The 22,953-nt window shown below is 39.6% G+C and overlaps 1 protein-coding gene across 14 annotated transcripts in view; it reads left to right on the forward strand.

Annotated features, from left to right (window-relative positions):
- Positions 1-22,953, forward strand: part of LOC122556528 (teneurin-2-like) — a 2,772,576-nt gene that overhangs the window by 1,535,410 nt on the left and 1,214,213 nt on the right. For all 14 annotated transcript variants that reach the window (XM_087995212.1, XM_087995211.1, XM_087995218.1 and 11 more), the window contains one exon: positions 12,767-12,820. The gene's annotated coding sequence lies outside the window, so the exon portion shown is untranslated. The remainder of the gene's footprint in view (positions 1-12,766; positions 12,821-22,953) is intronic.

Below are 22,953 nucleotides of genomic sequence, written 5' to 3' on the forward strand. Positions count from 1 at the left end.
GCCAGGTCTTTACTCACTCATTTTAGAAACCTACAAATGGATGTAGATAAGTAATGTCACATTCTTACCTATTTTCAGCAAATAGATAAGAATTTAGCAAATTTAGCTACCATACCACACCATATAATATCATCCTTTCCCTATGACAAACCATGTGAACTCGACCTGATTACATTGAACTAATCCAATTGCTATGTTATAACATCTTTAATAATAGCTTCCAACATTTTTCTTCTGACAGACCTTAAGCTTACAGGCCAGGATGTTTCCTGCTTCTGCCTCCTTTTTAAATAAAGGAGTTGTATTAATTATTTTCCAATATTAAAGGAACCTTCCCAAAAATTTAATGGGCTTCAGAAAATTAAATCTATTTAACTAGTTACATCTTTTAAGACCTGAGAACGACATACATAAGAATCTTGTCAAATCACAGATCCAACAGTTTACTCAGCACCACTTCCCTGGTAATTATAATTTTCTTGTGTTAATCCCTCTCTTTTAATTCCTGATTTACAGCTATTTTAGAGATGTCACTTGTAACTTTTCTAGTGAAGACCAACACAAAACGTCTGCTGAATTCATCTGACATCTTCTTTTCTTCCATGATTCATTCCCCAGACTTGTTTACTATAGGACTAATACATACTTTGTTTATTTTTTTCTTTTTTAAATATCGGAAGAAATGTTTTCATTTTTAATTACTTTTGGCTAACCTTTTCTCATGCACTATTAATCTTGCATTTTTTTTGTTTACTTTTTTTGATTCTGTTCAATCATCTGACCTGCCCCCTATCTTTGCACAATGATATGTCTTTTCTTTTGACACTATCTTTGACTTTTTTTTTAATTTCCCCCATGGATGGGGGACCCATCCCTTCCAGCTTCTCTTATTTTTGGCTGTATCAATTCTGCTTTTTATAGTTTATCCCATTGCAACTCAATTAACCCTAATTGTGATCCTAAATTGCCAATTAACTTTTGTTAACTGCATATTTAACACTTACAATAATAACATCAATTGATGGAATTTGGTATTCGTGGTGGACAAATGACTGACCAAAAAAGGAGAGGATGAGGGACATGTAAAATCAGTAGCAGGACATGTGCAACTAGAACATGCAGGATGTAAGCTCTCCCACCCCAATGCAGTGTGATAGGAGAATGAATGAATGAAGGTGTTTTCCCAAGTACTGTTAAATGACTGCCTGTAATACAGCTATATGCTGAATAATTCAAAAAGGACAACCACATATATAAATGAAGCTTGTGAAATCAAACTGAATATATAATTATCTCCAGTTGAGCTTGAATTCATCCTTAAACTCTGAGCAAGACAGTCATGGCACTGTCTCCAGAGAATTGGAAAGTAACAGCATGCTGTAACCAGTAGGAGTTCAATTACCTGTATTATTTTGAAGGCTAACAGAATTTCCTCAGCAAATCCCAGGTCACAGTATAAAGGATGGGTTGTGATAAAGGTATCTGTGATATACCTGCGTTACAATAGCAAGAACCATAATAAGTGGACAATGAGACAATTTTGAAGATAGTCTTATATCCAAGTTTATGCCTTCCAGTCCGATTTAAAGTGTGCTCTGCCTTTCACTGCAAATTGTATCACAATTGTGACAGAATCTTTAGCCATCATAGTACTGCAGAATTTTCTTTTTAAACTTATCTCATTTTGCTGTATCCCTTCCACCTTCAAAAATCAATTCCAAAGCTGTCTCAGCAATTTCTTTCCCCCTAACTTTTCTCCACACTCTGCTCACTTACGTATTCTCTTGTGTGGAGCATCTGTTGATGCATTAAATTGCTACAAGTCAAGTTGTTGTTGTTGAATGGGACCAACTCTGGCACATGATGAGTAAGATTGATTAACCATTCTAAACCACTACTGTAGTGACGTTTGAAAGATACAAAAGAAAACTTTCAAGTCTGTTGGGGATGGATGCTAGAAAATGTGGAGCAGACAATTTGCAGTTTGGAATTTGTCAATTCAAAGTGACTACTTACATGCTTTATTTGTTTTAATGCATTGATTTGGAATGTTTTAAATGGATAAATCAACATAACGCAGAATGTATACTGTTATAATTCAAAAAATTATAACACCATGCTCACAATTGATGATCACAATTGAAGATAACATTCAAAAGGAGATAAACAAGAAGAATGCTCAACTTGTGTGATGCTTAATCAGTCAGGCAATTAGTCACAGTCAAATCAGGGGTGGGGCTGGGTGAGGGACGGGGGAGGGGGGAGGTGGGAGGAGATGCATGTGGTTATTAATCTAATTTTTTGAATTATAACAGTATACAATCTGCCAAAAAAGAGACCCTTACTGACCTGGCTGTCCAAAATTGATGGAGAACTCATCTTATGAGAGCAATTTGACATATAGTACAGAATGTCAAACTCATTACCAGGGAGAACAAGTAACACAAGCATAAAATACATTTGCTTAAAAGATGTTAATTGACCCTTATTGCACATCATTACTATGTAAACTTTTGGGAATAGACTCGTAAGATTTCTCACCTGTCATTGAGAATAGGTGTAAGGAGTTTGTTACTTTTCAACCCTGAGTAGTTTAATGGCTTGTTGGAAAGCAAATTGTGAGAGCAGCTAATTCTTAAAAGCCCAGGTGAAAAGAATATTAGTGCAGAGGTCATGAGATACTGTAAAGGGAATGGTCCCAGAAAATAAAAAGCAATTGCTAACACTTTGGGAATATTTGCAGTTGAGTTCCAGATTTGGTTTGAATAGTGTTGAGGATTGGGGAGGAAGAATAGAGCAACAAAAATGAACAAGAACACAATAAGACAAAGGTTGCAAAAGGTGGAGTAAAAAATGTGAACTGAAAGTGAATTGTTGACCTTCACAATCATTGCCTCTCCAGAATAACTAGAACTTCAGGATGTTGGATAGACGTGGAGTAACACTGAAATTATGAAGTTGTAGTTGGTCACTGAAGGTTCTGATACAGTCTGCACTGTGTATCAACTCCCAGAGCCAGCAATTGCTGAAAACAGCAAGAACCCCCAAAACTTCTCGTCCTGCATTGTTGGAAACCCAGTAAAAAACATATGCCTGGTTTGGTCTGCTATAACTGGCCTTTTAATGTTGACTGATTACTAAAATCTGATGAACAAAACTGGCCACATCAGAATGTGGAATTTGAATTGAATAATAATCTGAAGTTAAGAGTCTAATGATGACCATGAATCCATTGTTGAGTGTTGGAAAAACCCATCTGGTTCACCAGTGTCCTTTCAGGAAAGAAACCGCCATGCTGGCTTACATGTGACTCCACACCCACAGCAATGTGGTTGACTCTTAACTGCCTTCTGGGTAATTAGCGATGGGCAACAAATACTGGCCTAGTCAGTGATGCCCACATCTTGTGAATGAATTTAAAAAATGTAATGTAATGATATTCATGGAATACTGTTCACAACCTTTTTAAAACAACGGGCCGAATGGCCTCCTTCTGTTCTGTAAATTCTATGATTCTGTAAATCATTCTCATTGCTACCTTTTACTTCCTTGCCATGTGCCTTTGAAATTCATTCAACAAGATTAACTTTTTGAACAACTTAGTGGCATCAGTGCTGGGTAAGTCCAGGAAAGAATGCTGCAAGTAATGACAGTATCAATGCAAGGTGACTGAGGTGATAATTTTACTCGAGATCAATAGATCAGTCAGCAAGACTAGCATTGAGGCCAGCAGCTGAAATCCTGAATTGCTGAAGAAGGGCTTATGCCCAAAACGTCGATTCTCCTGCTCCTTTGATGCTGCCTGACCTGCTGCGCTTTTCCAGCAACACATTTTTCAGCTCTGATCTCCAGCATCTGCAGTCCTTACTTTCTCCTCTTTGAATTAACTGGCCAGCCTATTGCCACTAGCCTATTGCCTTCCCACTCGTATAACAAATGCACTGAAGAAAAAACTTAAAAATTTAAAAAACTTTCTCTCAGTTGTTAAGTGCACTGCCCACTGCTAATCCATGTAGACCACAAGTCTGCAAAATTTATGAACTATGTTTTGGATTTCTACCAGGTGAGATTTGAACTAATATCCCCAGACCATTAGCTTGGATTTTGGAATTGCTACAATCACAACATCTCCTTCTTCCTAATCGTTGCCCTGCACAAGGTATCGAATGATGTTAATGAAGCCAAGGTTGTAGTCAGGTGTGACAACTGAGGGTCTACCAACATTTATTCTGTAGATCTGTTCTTCCACATGCTGGATCCAATAGGGTACTGGAGAGGTGCTGTGATCATGTAATTGATGTCGTGGAATAAAAAAGAAGAGGAAGGAAAAAGAAATACAGCCATTAGTGATTCAGAGGCATATTGATCATTTCAAAATCAGCATTATATTAACTACAAATTATTTATTGCCTTGACTAAGAAGGAGTCCAATAATACATTAGTAACAGCCACTTTATCATCTTAGTTCAACGTTTAAATACAACCCTGGATAATCAAGTAAATCTCAGTTGCCTAAAAATCATTACTGAATGTGAGCGTGTTGTGATTTATTTCAAAACCAATGTTTTTCATTGGCCTGCAGGGATTATGAAATGTCACATCATAATCTCAAAGGTCATAACCTTGAGGATCAGGTCTGCTGGTGACTTGTTGTATAATAACATATCGGAGACATGACAGCAGGACTGAAGTGAGGGTTGGCGGAGTTAGTGCTATGTATTACAACCTGGTAATATGAAAATACCGTTTTTAATTAGGACATAGCTGTACCCTGTGTCCACCTCAGCCATTTTAATTCAGTGATGATCTGCATTCATTTTATCTATTTATTTTCATATTGAACTAGTTGTCATTTTAACCTCATGACATTTTAAATTGTCTTTATTGTACAACAGAAGTTTTGGTTTTATCATCAAAAATATGAGAGTTTCTTTTCTGGCCCACAACTGCAGTAAGATGAATAAAAAGATCTTGAGAGGTATGAGCCCATTGGCACATCTTTAATGAATTATGTACAAAATGATGTGCCATGAAATATCTGAGTTTATTATTTGATTTAAGAAGTAAAATAATCAAGCATTGCTGCTTCACATGAAGAGACATTCGAAAAAACACCAAGTTTATGATTCAAGTTATGAACTTGGCTCAATTATATTAAAGCCATTGCAAAGACTGAATGACACAGCACTTACAATTGTATCAGGTGTCTTTTTGTTAATCTCTGTCAATCTGACCTGGAACTCATTGAGATCTTAAATAGCCATGTGCCTGACTTGGCTATCTTCAACCTATATGCATGTATACAAATTGCCATTCTTGATCGTGGACACACTCCTTCAGCCTATCTCCTGACAATTCGAAAAGTCTGGTTTCCTCTCTTCCATGTTTTGCTAATTTTCTAACCACCCCACATCTCTCTGCATTTTGTGTTTTCCAGTTACATTGGCTGCCTAATCCTTTTCCTTGTTCATTTCCTTTCATGCTGCTAATCCAGATTAAATCAGTGCTGGATGGGCTCATTTCTTCATTCTGCCCCCATCTCTTTATGCCCACCTAAGCAATTCATTCGATTTCTCAAAAGGTTGTAGATGCTAGTGCTACAGAAACTTCAAAGCTGATAACTGTGAGAGTCAGTTAAAAGTTAATCTACAAAAATTAGGCCGACAAAATATAATGTTGGAAAATATGAGTTCACCAGCTTTGGCAGGATGAAGAGAAAGGCAGTACGTTATTTTAATGGAGAGCATATTGCAATGCAGAGATCTGGTTTTCTTTGCACATTAATCATGAAAGTTAGCATGCAGGTAAAGCAAGAAGTTATGAAGGCAAATGGAGTGTTTTCCCCTTTTGTTAGAGAAAATTAAGTATAGAGTTGGGTATGGTCTTGCTACAATTGTACAGGGCACTGGTGAGTTCACACCTCGAGGACTGCATGGAAAGCTGGTTTCCTTATTGAAGGGTAAATATGATATTGAATATTTATAGTCCAGCAGGTTAATATCTGGAATGAAGGGTTTGTATTATGAGGAAAGGTTGAGCAGTTTGGGCCTTACTCCCAACGAGATTGAGATCACATTGTGACATGAAAGTTCTCAGGAATTGGGGTGGGGGAGGTGAAAGGGTAGATACTGAACTGATGTTTCTAATCCTTTAAAACCTCCACTAATTCTTATCCCTCTGGTCATCAATTTCAAAATTCTCTTCTTTATAGAGAAAACCTTGCTTCATTCTACTTTGGGAATCTCCTTCAGCCCCATGTCAAGATTCACAACCTCTGCTGTTTTAAGTATGTTCTTCCATACTGTACAATACTATAAAGAACTTCTGAATTTTCTTCCTGGATTGCTTTTGTTTTGCTATGTCTTTCTCCAAAGCGAAAAACCATCTCAAATCTTAACACCGTACTCTGCTTTGAGCTGGCTTCCCTGATATTTTCTTCTCTTCTCTCCATTCTGAATTACTTTGTGATGCTTTGCCATGTATAAAAACTGCAAGCATAAGTTGTTGGTGAATGTGTGGAAAAAACTTGCATCCCATAAATATTTACACCAACATGAGAATGAATTGACATCACATGGACGGGTTACTGTGCCATGTGGAATAACTGCCGAGTTTTTAATTTTACCCAGAGACATCTGCAACATTTTCCTGTTCCAAGTAAAATCTTACACATTGAACTGCCACATTTTGTAACTGCGGTAAATATCTAAACAGCTTTTCACCAAAACAGCTGTTCATTTTTTTTATGATGCTGCAGTAAAGAGCATGTCTGATTCTTGACAATATGTACCATTTTCCAGTCCACCCATTTCACTCAGAACTCTGTTGATCCCATCAGCGGTTAAACCACTGCATCATTTTATCAATAAGTTTTGTCCAGTTTATCACATACAATAAGAGGGAGAAAGACAAGACAGCTGCATTAAAGAAAAACAAAGCAAGGAAAGCAATTATATGGATCCATGCAGGAGGCAATGTACTTTTAATTTTGTGTCGATTTAAATTGAGCTTTATAAAAAGCCCCAGGAAAAGAGAGATTATCTGATTAACTGCCCCAGCCTATACCAGCTGTGCTCATGCTATTAGTAAATTCCCTCCATTACTTAACAGTTTGCTTTGAAAAGCATCTCATTTGAACTACTTGACTCTCCTCATAATGAGTTTAATCATTTAAAATAAAAGTTACACTATAGTATTTCATAATTGAAGCTAATTTTCATGTTACCAAAAATTGATACAGCGAACAAGAGGTATTTAATTCCATCATCTGATTTCAAAGCAAGGCTAGGAAAAAGATCACAAGCTGACAGTTTTGTGGTAGGGTGCTTGTCTCGCACCTCTATAGTCACAGGTTGAGCCTTGGCAGAGATTGGCATACCAAATTGATTGCCATATGCTGGGTGTGTGCATTTCAATTCTTTGAGACTTATTGTGGGTTAATATTGTAATTTGGTAAAGGAAAAACTCACACTGTGGTCATAGACTGGAGCTGATGGATGAAAGTTGATTTGGGTAAACTAGAAACTAAAACGCTTGTAGCTGTTATTACAGTCAGACTGTATAAAACTCGTCGTGGTAACAAAATGTAACCTCGCAAAATGTCAATGTAGAAGATGACAAAATGACCTCTTCCTGCTTATAAGCAGACATGGTTCAAAGTATCAATGTGTTATGGTTCTATACAAATGAAGGAAGATCTAGTATTTAGATAAGAGATGTTTATCATATGTTTATGTATGATTAATCGTGGAATGTGGGCATCCCGTATTGCCCTTGACCTGAATGGCTTAAGACATTTCAGAGGGTAGTTAAGAGCAGTGATGCAATGGTAATGTCATGAAATCTAGCCCATTAGGCTAATGTCTGGGGACATGGATTTGGTCACCATGGTAGGTGAGAATATTTGAATTTATTAAAAATTTGAAATAAAAAGGTTGCATAAAGGCAAATATGTAACCATAGTTGGTAGTTGTAAAAACTCATCTGTTTCAATAATGTACTTAGAATCATAGGGATCCACCACTTCTTCTGGCAGCTTCATTCCATACGCATTACCTTCTGCGTGAAACAGTTGCCCCTTAGGTCCCCTTTAAATCTTTCCTCTGTCACCTTAAACCTATGCCCTCTAGTTTTGGTCTCCACTACCCTCGGAAAAAGACCTTGGCTAATTGGCTTATCTATGCCCCTCATGATTTAATAAACCTCGATGAGGTCACCCCTCAGATTCCAACACTCCAGGGGAAACAGCCCCAGCTTATTCAGCCTCTCCTCAGAGCTCAAACTCTCCAGCCCCAGCAATATCCTTGTAAACCTTTTCTGAACCCTGTCAAATTTTCAAGGGAATAAAATCTACCGTTCTCACCCTGGTCTGACTTACCTGTGACTCCAGAACCACAGGACTACTAAGGATGGGCAATTATTACTGGCCTTATCAGCAATACTTACCATTCCATGAATGAATTAAAAAAGAACATACTGCTGTCATTCCAATTGGAGGATAGTTGCCGTGATCACATTATTGAGACTAACTTCATATTGAGAAAAAGATTTATCACTTGAATTTTAACACCACCTGCTCCCTGGATGTGATTTAATGGTATGTTCCTGCAGCATCAGCTGAGGACACTGGATAAGTAGTTCAGTGACATTACCTTTACCATTTCCCCTTCAGCTGACTGCATGCTTGTGCAGGTGACTATCAAACACACATTTTCCAGTAAAGGATGCGAATAAGCTATTGTGCTTTTGCAGGTGTATATACAGGAGTTGAAACAGATGTGCTCAAGGCACATATATAACATTTGAGTGAATGGTTTCATTTCCCCTGCTGTGTGCACTTCAGATAAGGGAGCTGACTCTAAGATAAGCAAAAGCCTCATAGTCCTGAATTAATTTATATCTCGTACATGTAATTGATGCTGAGAAATGCAGGAGCCATCATACGAGTATACCAACTGGACCCAGACATATAGTACTGATAGAATCTCAGGCTGTCTATAGCTCCATGTAGTACATTTAATCACTGAGCCACAGGGTTGGGAAGAAGACAGCTGTGGGGAATATTATGTTTTTAACAGATATGGGAGTGAAATATTGAAGATGGTATTGTTAAAATGTGTTTTGTGTTTTGTTAGTGGAATTGGAAAATTGTGAGTCTGCAACACTGAGCAAATGATGGAGAATGTATATTCTAATTACTAAATTATTTGGTGTATACTGTAAGTAGAATTGTTTCATGTAGGTTTCTGAAGATTAGAATCAAAAGGATTGTTTTTTTGTTTCTAAGGATTTCATTTTTTTTTAAAGCAAACAGAATTTTCTATGTGGGCTTCTATTCTTCCTTTGGGACTACTGTTGGCTGCAGGCTATTAAACAGCACAGGCTCGCAGTCCGTTAACAGGCAGCTATACCAAGATAAATGCTGAAATGTCTTCTTAATATACCATCTGATGTGTACATCAACAGATTGCTGCTAATTGAAAAGCAAATGTCTTGTTTACCGAATCCCAATGGACTCCATTATGTCCCTAATCTGAAGATTACCATTCTTACTGTCTCATAATATATGACTTTAAAAGGAAAAAGAAAATTAACCCGATTTCAGAACAGTATCATTGGTTTCCTCAGGATTCAGGTTTCACATGATCAGTTCTGGCATAATCTGAATTCTTAGAGCTCCACAACTGGGCAAATGGTTTCTGCTTTGTGATGGAATGAGTCATTTAGTGGTTGACACTTATCTCAAAAATGTATAATGTGAGTAACAGAATTCTTGCATAAAGTAACTGGTTTTGTTTGTCTAAAGCCATGAGGCTGACTACACCTTTTTTTGTGGCTTTATGAAGCTTGGGAGTTAGTCTTATGCATTAAAATAATTATCATATTTAATTTTTCTTGCACTAAGAAATTTTACTACTTCTTGGGGCCAAGTGGTAATGAATTTGGTTTAATTTCTTTGCACACAGTTTTAATTGATAGGTCAGTCAATGTAGTTTTTTTTTGTAATTCACTGTTATTAACATAGTGTGTGAGGAGATGCAAGTTCATTAACCAGTTAGTGAAGCTTCTATGTGTTCAGAGTGACCAGGCATAAACTGAATCATAGAGTCTCCAACACGACCACCATATTGTTTGACATCAGAGGATATGCTCCTGGGTCTAACATGCTTTCTGTTGGATACATAAAAAATGGATGATGTTTAAATAATGTATTTGTATATGTTTGCCTGTGTTCTTTTTATGAGAATGTAAACAGAAATGCCCATTCATTCAGCCTGTGGGGAGAACCATACATAATAAAATGTTTGTCATTTCTTTTTTTCCCCTTCATTTTGCTTTGTACTCCCACTCCATGTATTCATACTTCATCTTCTTAACCACCAGGTTAGTTGTCTCAATACACTGTTTCACAATACCACCACTGAGTAACTTCCCCAAAAACCAAAGCTGATATTAAAAAAAAATTCAGAATTATTCATTGTGAATCCCTGTGCAAGTGAAACTGGTGTAAAGGACTGAAAACAACCTGACCAATGGGGCAAGCACACTGCTGAAATCATCACTCTTGTCAAGCTGAAGAAATTGATGTGTCATTATTGATCAAAAGATCTTTCCCTGGCACTGCATTTGTATTTCTTCAAGTTCCAGTGCAAGTTTACCAATCTGCTCATAAGCAACCCATTAAATAATCCTCATGAAAATTGTTAAACCATTAGCAGCTCAGCAGGGAATTATGAACTCAATGCATATGCAGTGATTACCGTGCAGCTCCTAGTGTTCATATACTTCAACTCAAACACCTATATGGTGAAAATCCTTTCCTGACCAGCAGCTCTCCCAAAACATTCTTTATCATTCTCTTATTCACAGCCGGCAGTCCCACACACCGAAATAAAAAGTTACATTTTTTAAGACTCATATTCAAAAAGGACATAGAAAAAAAAAGATAAAAGACCAAGGGAAAATAATGTTTTCTCAAGCTTTTCTTCAATGTGTTCTCTGGTATACTGAGTTTCCAATTGAATTATAATTGCAGTGTGAAATTTATGCAATTGTAATCAAATATTTTTGCAGTGCACGTCTAAGTGTAATAAGATGATCCCTGCCTTGCTTAAAATGGCTATTTTAGAACAAGTCCAATCCTTCCCTCTCTCATTGTTGGCAATGCTACAGGGCTTCATTAAATAGTGGGCATCTGGCCCTCTGTTTGCCAGCTGTCAATTTTTGACACTTGATTATTTACTCAATGTTAAGCAGTGGTTTACAATGCAGGACTCAAACAAGACAATGAGAATTGACATTTCCTGACAAGATGAAAGTTGTAATGAATGCAGTCATCTAGGGAGCATAGACTCATGATTGCAGGAGCAGTAGTATCCACAAGCCATATGTCCAGTTATTGTGGTCATTCGATTTTGCCTTTCCATCTTGCCTCTGCTCCCACTCCTTCAATATTCAACCTAAAATTAAATCGCTACCAATGAACTTGTCAGAGCTGAATTAGCCGTAAAAGAAATCCTATTTGCTCTTTTAAAATAAGGGAAATACAGGGTTACAGGGATAGATTAGGGGTTTGATTCTGGGTGGAACTCTCTTCGGACGGCCAGTGTGGACTCGATGGGCTGAATGACCTGCTTCCACACTATAGGAATTCTACGATTCTAAAATTCTATCTTCGAAATTATTTATATGCTGGGACAAATTGAACAAGATTTACCTAAATGTTTGTCACCTTTAACTTTAATTCATTTTGTTGATTTAGGCAACTTAAATTATTGGGAAGAATCTTATAAAGGTGTGAACAGCATGGGCTATGGTGAGTTTTGTGGCAAAATGTTTAGAAGTCCAGCATAGCCTATCGCAATGAGTATCTTGTTGCACCTTTTATGCTTTTGCCGAGTGGTGAGACGAGTTTCTTACTAATGGCAAATTGCTTATTACAGGGGATTATAGTTTGTTAAACATCTTACTAACACCTCAACTCTTAACAATTGTGCCAAACAAACTAGATGTCATGAATTCTCAATATGCCAATTAGAGTGGGTACCTGGCAACTTCAGCTCCAGCAACATTGTTGTTCAGCACCAAACAGCATCTCTGAGTGTGATCCATGGCTACCTACTGTACGTGCCCCTTGTGAATAGACTAGGCATCCATCACTTACCAATCAATCACAGCCTTATGGCACCTTTTCAGCCCTCTTGCAGATCACCTCAGAAAAACAGGCTTGCATTGCAGGACTGATCAACAACACTTTGTACAAATAGCAGGCATTCAGCTCACAGATTGGAGCAGATTGTATCTCAGGGCTAGTTGCTTGCCGTCTAAGCACTCACTCACTTAGCATCTACCTATATTTGTGCTTCCATGCCTCACATTCCCTTGCCATGCCATGTCTTTTACTGCATCGGCACTTTGTCAAAAGCTATCAGTGATGCTAGACTGACATGGTCTTTAGCATAGATGCAAAGACTGCTTGCAATGCTTGTTAGTAAGTCACAGAAATCCATCCAAATATACAGCATGGCAGGAGACCATGAGTTGTTGACATGTACTTGAACTTATTAACTTAATAGCAGCAATATCCTTTATTCAAATCTGTGAGTCAATTTTATAAAGATGAAATTGACCAATATTGATATTTAGTAAACTAGGACTTCTGTTTTCTAAAATAAGTTTTCAATGCACAACAATTGTCTGCAAAAGCTTCTTTGTTTTTAACCGTTGAACTAAAACTTAAAAAAATTGTACTGTGCTCTATTTCCAGATCCTCTGTACCTTCTTCACATTTCATGCAATTACGGAGTGTTTGAAGACAAAGGTGAGTGTGACAGACATCCATTCCATAATAATACTACAAATAGTTTTTATCCATTTGTAATGAGTCCTGCCTTAATCTATGAAACTTGGCTTTTCCTGAAATTTTCTCCTTTCACATACACACATACATGATGGGTTATGCATGTAATCAGTAAGGAATAATTGATGAATAATAACATGTTGTTTTGTGAAAGAGTCTTTTTTTTTTTTGCTGACAAAAATGTAAAATACTGCAGTTATTAGAACCCTGAAATAAGAGTTGGGAAATGTTGTAAACACTGAGCAGATCAGGCAACAGCTGTAGGAAAATAACTATAGTGTTACCTGCTCTAAGTCAATAAGCTTTCAGCATGACCCATTTTGGTGCTGTAAATTCTATATAATTCAATCTGTGTCTAGTATTTATCTGTGAGTAATGGGTGGTCACGTTAAATTTGCTTTAATGCAACTGTTGATTTAGCTGTTTGGTCAAAGTGCTTCAGGATAACCTTCTTTTGAACTATCAATGTAATGATGGTTATCCGTTAATTCCTACCTGATCTCCCAAAGGGAGTTATCACTCACTAACTTTTTCCATTACTACAACACTGCAACCTGCAGCATGTCATAACTCTGTGGTGGTGAGATAAAACCTCCAAGGGTAAATTTCCTTGCTGCTCCAAATACATTGGACAGTGTGTAAATGGCACAGTGAAATCTTTTAGGAAGGAAATGTGGCTCGAAATGTTTCTGATACTTTGAAGCATTTTCCTCACTCCGGTTTCATCCTAGGTTATAAGCCTTGGCACAATCCTGCACTGCAATGATTTACATATCTCTGACTATCAGTCTGGTGAGTTTCATAGATCTGTATTAATTAATTATACTGAGTTACTTTGGCTGAGGTTTGAGGCACAGCAAGAGATGAGGAAAGATGATACAGCTAGAGCTATGGGTTTCTGATACAGAGGAGCTTGAAGATATTCTGAGGCTTGGTGATGTCCCTTAAAGCTTTATTTTTCATTCTGCTGACAAACACTTGTTCTGCATGATGTTTAATGCAAGACAAGTAACAGACTTTTTCAAGTCCAAGATGATCTACAATCAATTGTCATGAGCAAGTGTTGATGTGAGCTTTGCATCCAGCAGTCTATCTTTATCTGATGAAGCTATGCTTAATGTATCCCTCATAACATAAGAACTAGATATGGACAACATGCTATTGAAAGATCCACCAAATGGTGATTGCAGTTCACTAATATACGCACAAATATTGTATTCACAGGCACATTAGTGCCTGGGCTAACATTAACTTGACTGGTTACAAAGTGTAGTAGACTTCCATCAACATGCTTCAAGAGGCCTGAATTCAGATGGAGTCTGAGGCATTTATAACCTTAGGTCACATGTTATGATACAATGATAGTATCAGAATCATGTCTCTTAAAGGTATACCTGACATATTGTATCTGATAAAAGTACGCTAACTATGGGAAATAATAGAACAGGTATGACACTTTTTATGTCTTGTTTAGAAACAGCTATCATGGTGAAGGAGTGCTGTGTCATGGAATATAGCAGACTTAGCAAAAGATCTGCTAGTGGCAGCATATCATGTATTGTGACTGAGGTCATGTCTTCTGTGAAACAAAGTGTACCATCGATATCCCTACTTTGAAATGTGAAGATAGATTCTTGCACATGACAACACATGAGCATTCTCTGCCATAAGCATCCAGACCAATCATCATCTGAGTGAAGAGACAATGAAGTTTCCTACATCTAATGATGCATGAGGCAGACAAAGCCCTTACATATGTTTGTTTCCATTGGTCATTTTCCTGGAACTAGTTGTTAGTCTGTTGTCAGAATCTGTCACATGTAGGATGCCACTCCGCATCGACAGTCCTGACAAGGAGATGCTCTCACACTTCTGGTCTACCATTGGTGTATTGAAAGGACTTTCAAGTTCTTAATCAATCTGCTTGGCCATGTTATAAGTTCACCTTCTGTTGTCATTAGATCCTGGAGCAGGATTCAACCACAAGCTATTGGCTAAGAGGCAGACTTGCTATCTGCATATGCATGATCTCCCTGAGAGAAAATATCAACACGAGTTAAGTACAACCTTATCTGACTTTGATTTTGTAGGAAAAAAAGTGCTGTCTCAGCACACATTTTGTTTTATTATTCAAACTTTTAAAATGTACATAATGGGGACTCGGCAAGATGGCGGTGATTCTGTAGAACTGCTGTGGACAGCTCTGCCTAACAGCCAAGGCATACTGGTGTTTTCTTTTGCCATCCCTGGCCAACTTATGTGGTGGAATTATTAGTTTAAAACTTTATAGAATGCATATTTGTTAATATTTGGGATTGGGAAGGATGCCAAAGGGAAAAGGAGCGAGCAAACAGCAGCAGGGAGGACAGTCTCCTGCAGCACCAGGCATACCAGAGATTGCAGCAACAGCACTTTCCTAACCCCTCCCCTCCTGGGGACCTGACAGACTCAGGAATTAGCTGCGGCGATGGAGAGACTTACCTTGAAAGTTGGGGCTGCGATTGAGGAAATCCGTGGGGAGATTCATGCTCAGGTCTAACCTATCGCTTCTACACTGCAGAAGCATGAGCAGGAGATCCAGGGCCTTGGGGAGCAGCTGGAGGAGATGGAAGGTTGAACTAAGGCCTCAGAAGCTGCGATGGAGTCCTCTTCCAGTTGGATCCAGGTGCTTGAACGAGAGGTGCGGGCCTTGCGAGACCATACCGACGGCCTCAAAAATCAAGGTCGGAGGATAAATCTCCGAATTGTCGGGCTCCCTGAAGGTGAGGAAGGTGAGCAGCCAGCCAGCTTCTTTGAAAGCTGGTTGCCGAAGTTTTTGGGCCTTCACATCGAGTCCAGCAGGCTGCAGATTGAAAGGGCTTATCGGTTTACAGTGCACAGGTCAGGGCTGGTGCAACACCTCAGTCCGGTCCTAGTGCACTTCCACTCATATAGGGACAAGCAAAACGTCATAGAAGCTTCCTGATCCCTGGGAAGAGATCTACAGGCACTGCTGTAGAAGGGATCAAAAATCATGTTTTTCCAGGATTTCTCTGCAGCTGTAATTTGAAAGAGGAAGTCCTTCGATGAAGTTAAAAAGTGGCTGAGGAACCTGGGCATCCAGTACTCCATGAGATACCCCACAGTGCTCCATTTCAGCCATGAGGACTCAATTTATACATTTGACTCAGTGGATAGAGCTAAAACCTTTGTGGACACTTTAAAATAGATGGATTGGCCTGAAGAATACGGTTAATGTTTGTTCTCTTTTCCTTCTTTCCCCATGTTTTCCCTTCTTTTTTTTATTCCTTTCTATCTCCCTAATAATTTCTTTTTTTTGGAAAGGGGGGAGAAAACCTTGGAATAAGTTGTTCCTTTTTTTTAATAACTGGATTTTCTGATGGATAATTTTGTGGATGTTCTTTGTTGTTTCTCCCTTTTTTTGTTTGTTTGTTCTGTTTTTCTTTTAGTCACAAGTAGGGGGTGACATGAAGCCAGGGATGGGTGGAGTGCTCATTCTGACGTTATTTTTTTTCTGTTGATTTAAGGATCATCTCCTTGTTTTTTTTCTGGCCTAAGGCTGGGGCACAGTCTGGGTTTGAAGGAGCTGTGAAGGAGGGGATGGGTAGGATGAGTGCCCCCTGTAGGCAGGGGAAAAAGTCTCCATTCAAGGTTTTACAGTTGATTTTATTTGTAGTATTTTTGGTAGTAATAGTTGTTTATGGTTATGATAGAGTACTTTTTGTATATACAGTTCTTCGATTCTATGAGTCTTTATTTACTTGTGCTTGGTACTTTGTAAGCAGGGTTCTCCCTCCGAGGGGTTAAAGGGCCTCTGAAAGGGGATATGATTAGATTACTTACAGTGTGGAAACAGGCCCTTTGGCCCAACAAGTCCACACCGACCCACCGAAGCACAACCAACCCAGACCCATTCCCCTTCACCTAACACTATGGGCAATTTAGCACAGCCAATTCACCTAACCTGCACATTTTTGGACTGTGGGAGGAAGCCGGAGCACCCGGAGGAAACCCACGCAGACACGGGGAGAATGTGCAAACTCCACACAGTCAGTTGCCTGAGGCAGGAAATGAACCCAGGTCTCTGGTGCTGTGAGGCAGCAGTGCTAACCACTGTGCCACCCAGTGTGGCTCAGTGTCATATTAAATAGTGCACCTGGAACATTAAGGGAAGTCATTCACCTGTTAAAAAGAAAAAAGTGCTTTCTAGCCTTAGGAGGGAAAAGGTTGACATTGCTTTGTTGCAGGAAACCCATCTTGATGATGGGAACACCTGAAATTACAACAGGGGGTTTATGACCGGGCAATCTTTTCATCCTTTACTACTAAAAGTAGGGGAGTGGTGGTACTTATTCAGAAAAATCTTACGTTCATATTATTAGAGTAGGTGAAAGATGAGCAGGGATGGTTTGTGATACTTAAAGCCCTGATATATTGGGAAACAATATGGCATTTTAAATGTCTACTGTCCTCAGGCACATCCCCTCAAATTTTTGATTAGTGCTTTCTCTAAGTTTAGTTCTTTTGGAACACGGCACATTATCATAGGGGGAGATTTTATTTGCCTTTTGGATCCAACAGTGGAAAGGATGCCTTGTGGGCTCCCAGATATTTCTTCACAGGCCAAGCAGGTGGTTGACTTATGCAAGGATTTGGGGCTCGTGGATATGTAGTCATGTCTTCACCCTACCGGCAGGGACTTCACATTTTTTTCAAACCCACATAAATACCACAGGGGATTGACCTCTTTCTGGTTCCCTCGGCCCTTCTGGATTCGATTATGGGTTGTAACATTGGGAATATAGCTATCTCTGATCACGTGGCAGTATTCAGCTAGCCGGAAATGACAGAAGGAGGAACAACAGTGTCTACTTGAGACGTGGTTGAAAGCCACCGAGGCGGCACATTTTGCACGGCCTTTGGTGACTAAGATACAGCGATCACGGCCCTCTGGGCTGCCTTGAATTCAAAATTGACACAAAATACAAAGAAAGAACTTGCTTTTACTATACAAAGGCTGTTCGAATATGGGGATAAGCCACGGAAATATTTACCCTACCTGACTAGGAAAAAGCGTGCTCCCCAATCCATTACTGCAATCAGAGATAACACCAGGGTCCTTATGTACGATGCTAAAAAGATTATCGAGTCTTTTCTGAGCTTTTACTCTGAATTATATCAGTCTGAAGGTTGCGAGGACAGGAGGGCTAAAATGGAGACCATTTTTAAGACCTCAGGGGTAACCTTGGAACAGGCCTCTCTACTTAATGCCCTCTTGACAGTTCAGGAAATACAGGAGGCAGCTAGGCAACTTCAGAGTGGAAAGGCGCCTGGCCCTGATGGTCTCCCGGGTCCATTTTATAAGGAGGTTATTGGGATTCTGTCAGGGCCATTGTTGGAGATATACAATCACTCCTATATGCATGAATGCCTACCACCATCTTTGAGAGAAACTAATATTTCCTTAATTCTTAAGAAAGGGAAGATTCCTGAGGATTGTGCCTCATACAGGCCCATCTCTCTATTAAATTCAGATTTCAAGATCCTGGAGCTAAGATTGGAAAAGGTGTTGGCCCATATTATTAAAGAGGACCAGCCAGGCTTTATAAGGGGCCGTAGGTCCTCTAATAATATTAGAAGGTTGCTGAATATGATCCAAGTTTGTCAGCAATGATCAATTCAGGGGTTGGTGATTTCCTTAGATGCAGAGAAAGCATTTCACCAGGTGGAATGGCCGTATCTTTTTTATGTCTTAGAACAGTTTGGGTTGGGTAGGGTTTTTGCTAGATGGGTGAAAGTTTCATAGCAACACCCTTTGGCCGTGGTCATCACCAACGGGATGAAGTGTGGGAATTTTAGGATTGGTCGGGGTAGTCGGCAAGGCTGCCCCCTCTCACTGTTGTTTACGTTGGTGATAGAGCCGCTGGCAGAGGCCATTTGTCAGAACGTCCACATAACCGCTCCGGAAGCGGGATCGAGGGCACACAAGATTACACTATGTGCGGATAATGTTCTCCTGTTTTTATCGAACCCGATGACCTCCGTACCCCATTTGATACGATTTCAGGATATAAGATTAACTTCGCAAAATCGGAGACTATGCCTTTGGGGAACCTGAAGGAGGAACAACAATGTCTACTTGAGACGTGGTTGAAAGCCACCGAGGCGGCACATTTTGCACGGCCTTTGGTGACTAAGATACAGCGATCACGGCCCTCTGGGCTGCCTTGAAGATGGCCCTAAGTTCCCTTTTAAGTGGTCACGGGCAGGGTTCCGAAACCTAGGCATTTTTATTACCCCCAAATTTGATCTGTTATTTCAGACTAACTTTGCTCACTTGCTCGACAATACTAGGTGAGATCTCCAGAGATGGAAGGCTCTTCCAAGTTCATGGCTTGGATGAATATCTCTGATTAAGATGAACGTTCTTCCTCGTTTGCTTTATCCCATACGTATGCTCCCTATAATGTTTCCCAGGTCAACGCTACGAAAGCTTATGAGATGCTTTGGTTCCTTTGTCTGGCATCGTGGGTGGCCCCTCATCAAACTTACTAAATTGCAGTTGCCTCATGGAAGGGGAGGAGTTGATTTCCCAGACATCAGGAGGTATCAATTGAGTTCCCTGCTGTTCTATGTCTGCGATTGGGTAGGTAACGATCCAATCTCAATATGGCTGGATATTGAGGCCTCCCAAGCAAAGTGCTCTCTTATTAACCTGTTGTTCATGGATAAGATGAGAACAGTTATGGACCACTACCGGAACCTCACTGTCATTAGTACTGTCAAGGCATGGAGGACGATGCGTCATAGTGAGGGTTGCTTATCCAAGACTTCGCCACTTACGCCTATAGTTGGCATGCCAGGGTTCTGACCAGGGATGATGGACTCAGGGTTCAAAATATGGGCAGAGAGAGGAGTTTCTAGTTTGGAACACTTATTTGAGGGGGTGGTTATGATGTCTTTTGAGCAAATGAGCTGCAAAAAAAGGTTACCCAGCAGAGATCTTTTCCGGTTTTTTTCAGGTTAGGTATTTCATCCAGAAGAAGACCGCACTTCTCACTAAGCCCTATAAGCCCGATACAGAGAGGTTGTTGCTACATTCCACAAGTACTCTCTCGGTTAGTGCCCTCTATCGCTTGCTGGGTGGCAGGGTCTGGCAGGATTTTAACCAGTTATGTGAGGTCTGGGAGCAAGAGCTAGGAGTGGAGATCTCTTCTGAAACATGGGAGAACATATGGGAGAATCTCAATCTGTAATAGGACATGCGCTACACAGTTGAAAGTTTTGCACAGGGCTCATCTGGCACCAAACCCGTCTGGCAAAGTTTAAACAATGGGCATCTTCAGTGTGCCCCAAATGTAAACTAAGTGTAGGTACTCTTACCCATTGCTTCTGGACATGTTACAGGCTCCGTGTTTATTGGAGTGCTGTGGTGGGAGAGATAGGGAGGGTATTGAGGACTGAAGTCAAAGTAAACCCGATATCTCTCCTCTTATGTCTACCAAATTTAATATCTTTAGACGGGCATGGGAAGAAACTATTTAATATTCTTGCACACTGTGCACGGAAGGATATTCTGATGAACTGGATTTCTGAGAACTTGCTGGGATGGCAGAAATTAATTATGGAGCACATTCCCTTGTATTTTTTTACAAACATGGTGCACCACACAACAGACCACTTTTATAAGACATGGCAGACCTACTTGAGTTATTTGGATATAGATTTGTCAATTTTATTAACTGGGGTGTTTGTTTAACCAGGATGATTAGGTTTGCCAAGCCCTGGACCCTGGAGGGGGGTCTCTTGAGTTAATACGGGTATATAAACAATGCTCCCATTCCTTTGTTTGGGAGCTTTGCACCGAGCATAGCTGTTCTGTATTTTGTGGGGTTTTTTCCTGATTTTTTTGATTTTCTTTCTTTTTTTTAATCTATTAGTTATTTACTTATTTATTGGTGTTGCTTTGCACAGTGTTAGGATTTGTTTTGTATTGTAGGGTAGGTTAGGTGAGTTAGTAGTTAGTAGTTGCAATTTAATTTGTGTTTTTTTATTATACTGGTATTTGTTATTGATTGTATTTTTCAATAATTTTATATGTTTGTAAAGTTAAAAAAATTTGCTAATAAATATATTGACAAAGAAAAATGTACATAATTAGATTAGATTCCCAACATTGTGGAAACAGGCCATTTAGCCCAACAAGTCCACACCGACCTTCTGTGGAGTAACTCACCCAAACCCATTTCCCTCTGACTCATACACCTCAATTTAGCATGGCCAACATCTTTGGATTGTGGGAGGAAACCAGAGGAAACCCATGCAGACACAGGGAGAATGTGCAAACTCCACACTGACAGTTGCCCGAGGTTGGAATCAAACCAAGGTCCCTGGCTCTGTGAGGAAGCAGTACTAACCACTGAGCCACCATGCCGCTAAAAGTATTGTTTCATAATGGTGGGATTTCTGTGTGTTTAAATCAAAGCAAAACACTGTGGATACTGGAAATCTGAAATAAGAACTGAAAATGCTGGAGAAAGTCAACAAATCTGGCAGCATCTGTTAACATTTCAGGTCCAAAGTTTCTTCTTTGAAATTGAAGGGGGATGTGGAATGATGGTCTGTTTGCTAATGACAAAGGGAAAAGGAACAAATGGAACAGATGGTGAGGGCCCCCCCCCCCCCACCGAGCAAAAGACAAAGGGAGTGCTAATGGTGTGAAGAAGAGATTGAGATATAAAATACATGTGAAAGGTAGGTTTGACAAGAAAAAAATAGATAAGCTCACCTGAGACCAATGCCAACAAGAGACAAGGAAGACATAGCAGATGGGGTAATCAAATGAAAGATAGTGTTTTCGTGCTTTGAATGTTTAAACTCAAGTGTTAAGTCTAGAATACTTGAGAATGGAAAATGAGTTGGCATTGGAGCAAAATGTTTTATCAAATGACAAATCATTTGAAATTTGGGGTCATTCATATGGACTGAGTTGGGCATTCTGCAAAATGGTTACCCATTCCATGGTCTCCTTTGCATCACACCAAGGCAACAGGGTGTTGATAATGGGATGATAAAGAACACTGGAGGCATGAGCAGGACTCACCATCACCTTCTGAAGAGGCATTTAAGAATAAACACTGGCCTTGCTAGTGTTGCCCACAACATACTGAATGAGAAAAACAATGGGAGCAGTCATTAAACTCAATGTCATGTTTGGAAGGCTGTTCCCAATCAATAGATGAGGCACTCCAGTATCAGGCAGGTGGATTCCAAACCAGAACAACAAAAGACATTGGAGCAGAAGTAGCTGTTCAGCCCATTGAGTCTGTTCTGCCATTTAATGAGATCATAGTTAATCTGATAATCCTCTACTCCACCTTTCCTGCCTTTTCTCCATAGGCCTTATTTTCCCTCATTGATTAAACATCTGCCTAACTTACCCTTGAATATTCTTCATAACCCAACCTCTGCAGCCTTCTGTAGTAAAGAATTCAACAGATTCATGAAAATCTGACTGAAGAAATTCTTCCTCATCTCTGTCTTAAATTGGCGACCCTTTACCAATGATTATGACCTCTGGTCTTAGATTCTCTGATAAGAGTTTTAAAAAACCTTCAGCATCTAAGACAGCTAAACATTTCTATTCAACCCGGGATCTGAGCTTGTGGCTTCACTGATCTACAGTAAGGCTGGCCAAATCGGCAATAAAGACAATAAAACATGTCCACCATGTACTGGAAACTGCAATTAACACTCATTCTATTTTGTCCTGACAACCTCCAGGAAAACAATTTCTCTGTTGTCACAGAAGTGGTCCTGAGCTGATGAGCTGCTGCAGATTTTGTTCGAACTGTCACTTCACTTCAGTGGTGTCATGGCCTACTGCACTCTGGATACACATAGTGCCTGTGTCGTGTCATTATTCTTCACAAGTTTGTAAAAGGTGAGGTGAGAGTGACTGCCCCCAGCATCAAGGCAGCATTTGACTGGGTGTGGCATCAAGGAATTCAAGTAAAACTAAGAATCGGGGGAAACTCCTCTGCTAGAATCATGTCTTGCACAAAGGAAGATTGTGGTGATTGTTGGAGGTAAAA

The sequence above is a fragment of the Chiloscyllium plagiosum genome, unplaced genomic scaffold (genome assembly GCF_037043375.1).
Source record: "Chiloscyllium plagiosum isolate Xiang-an unplaced genomic scaffold, Cpla_swu_hap1 HiC_scaffold_16, whole genome shotgun sequence".
In the NCBI taxonomy this organism is placed as follows: Eukaryota; Metazoa; Chordata; class Chondrichthyes; order Orectolobiformes; family Hemiscylliidae; genus Chiloscyllium; species Chiloscyllium plagiosum.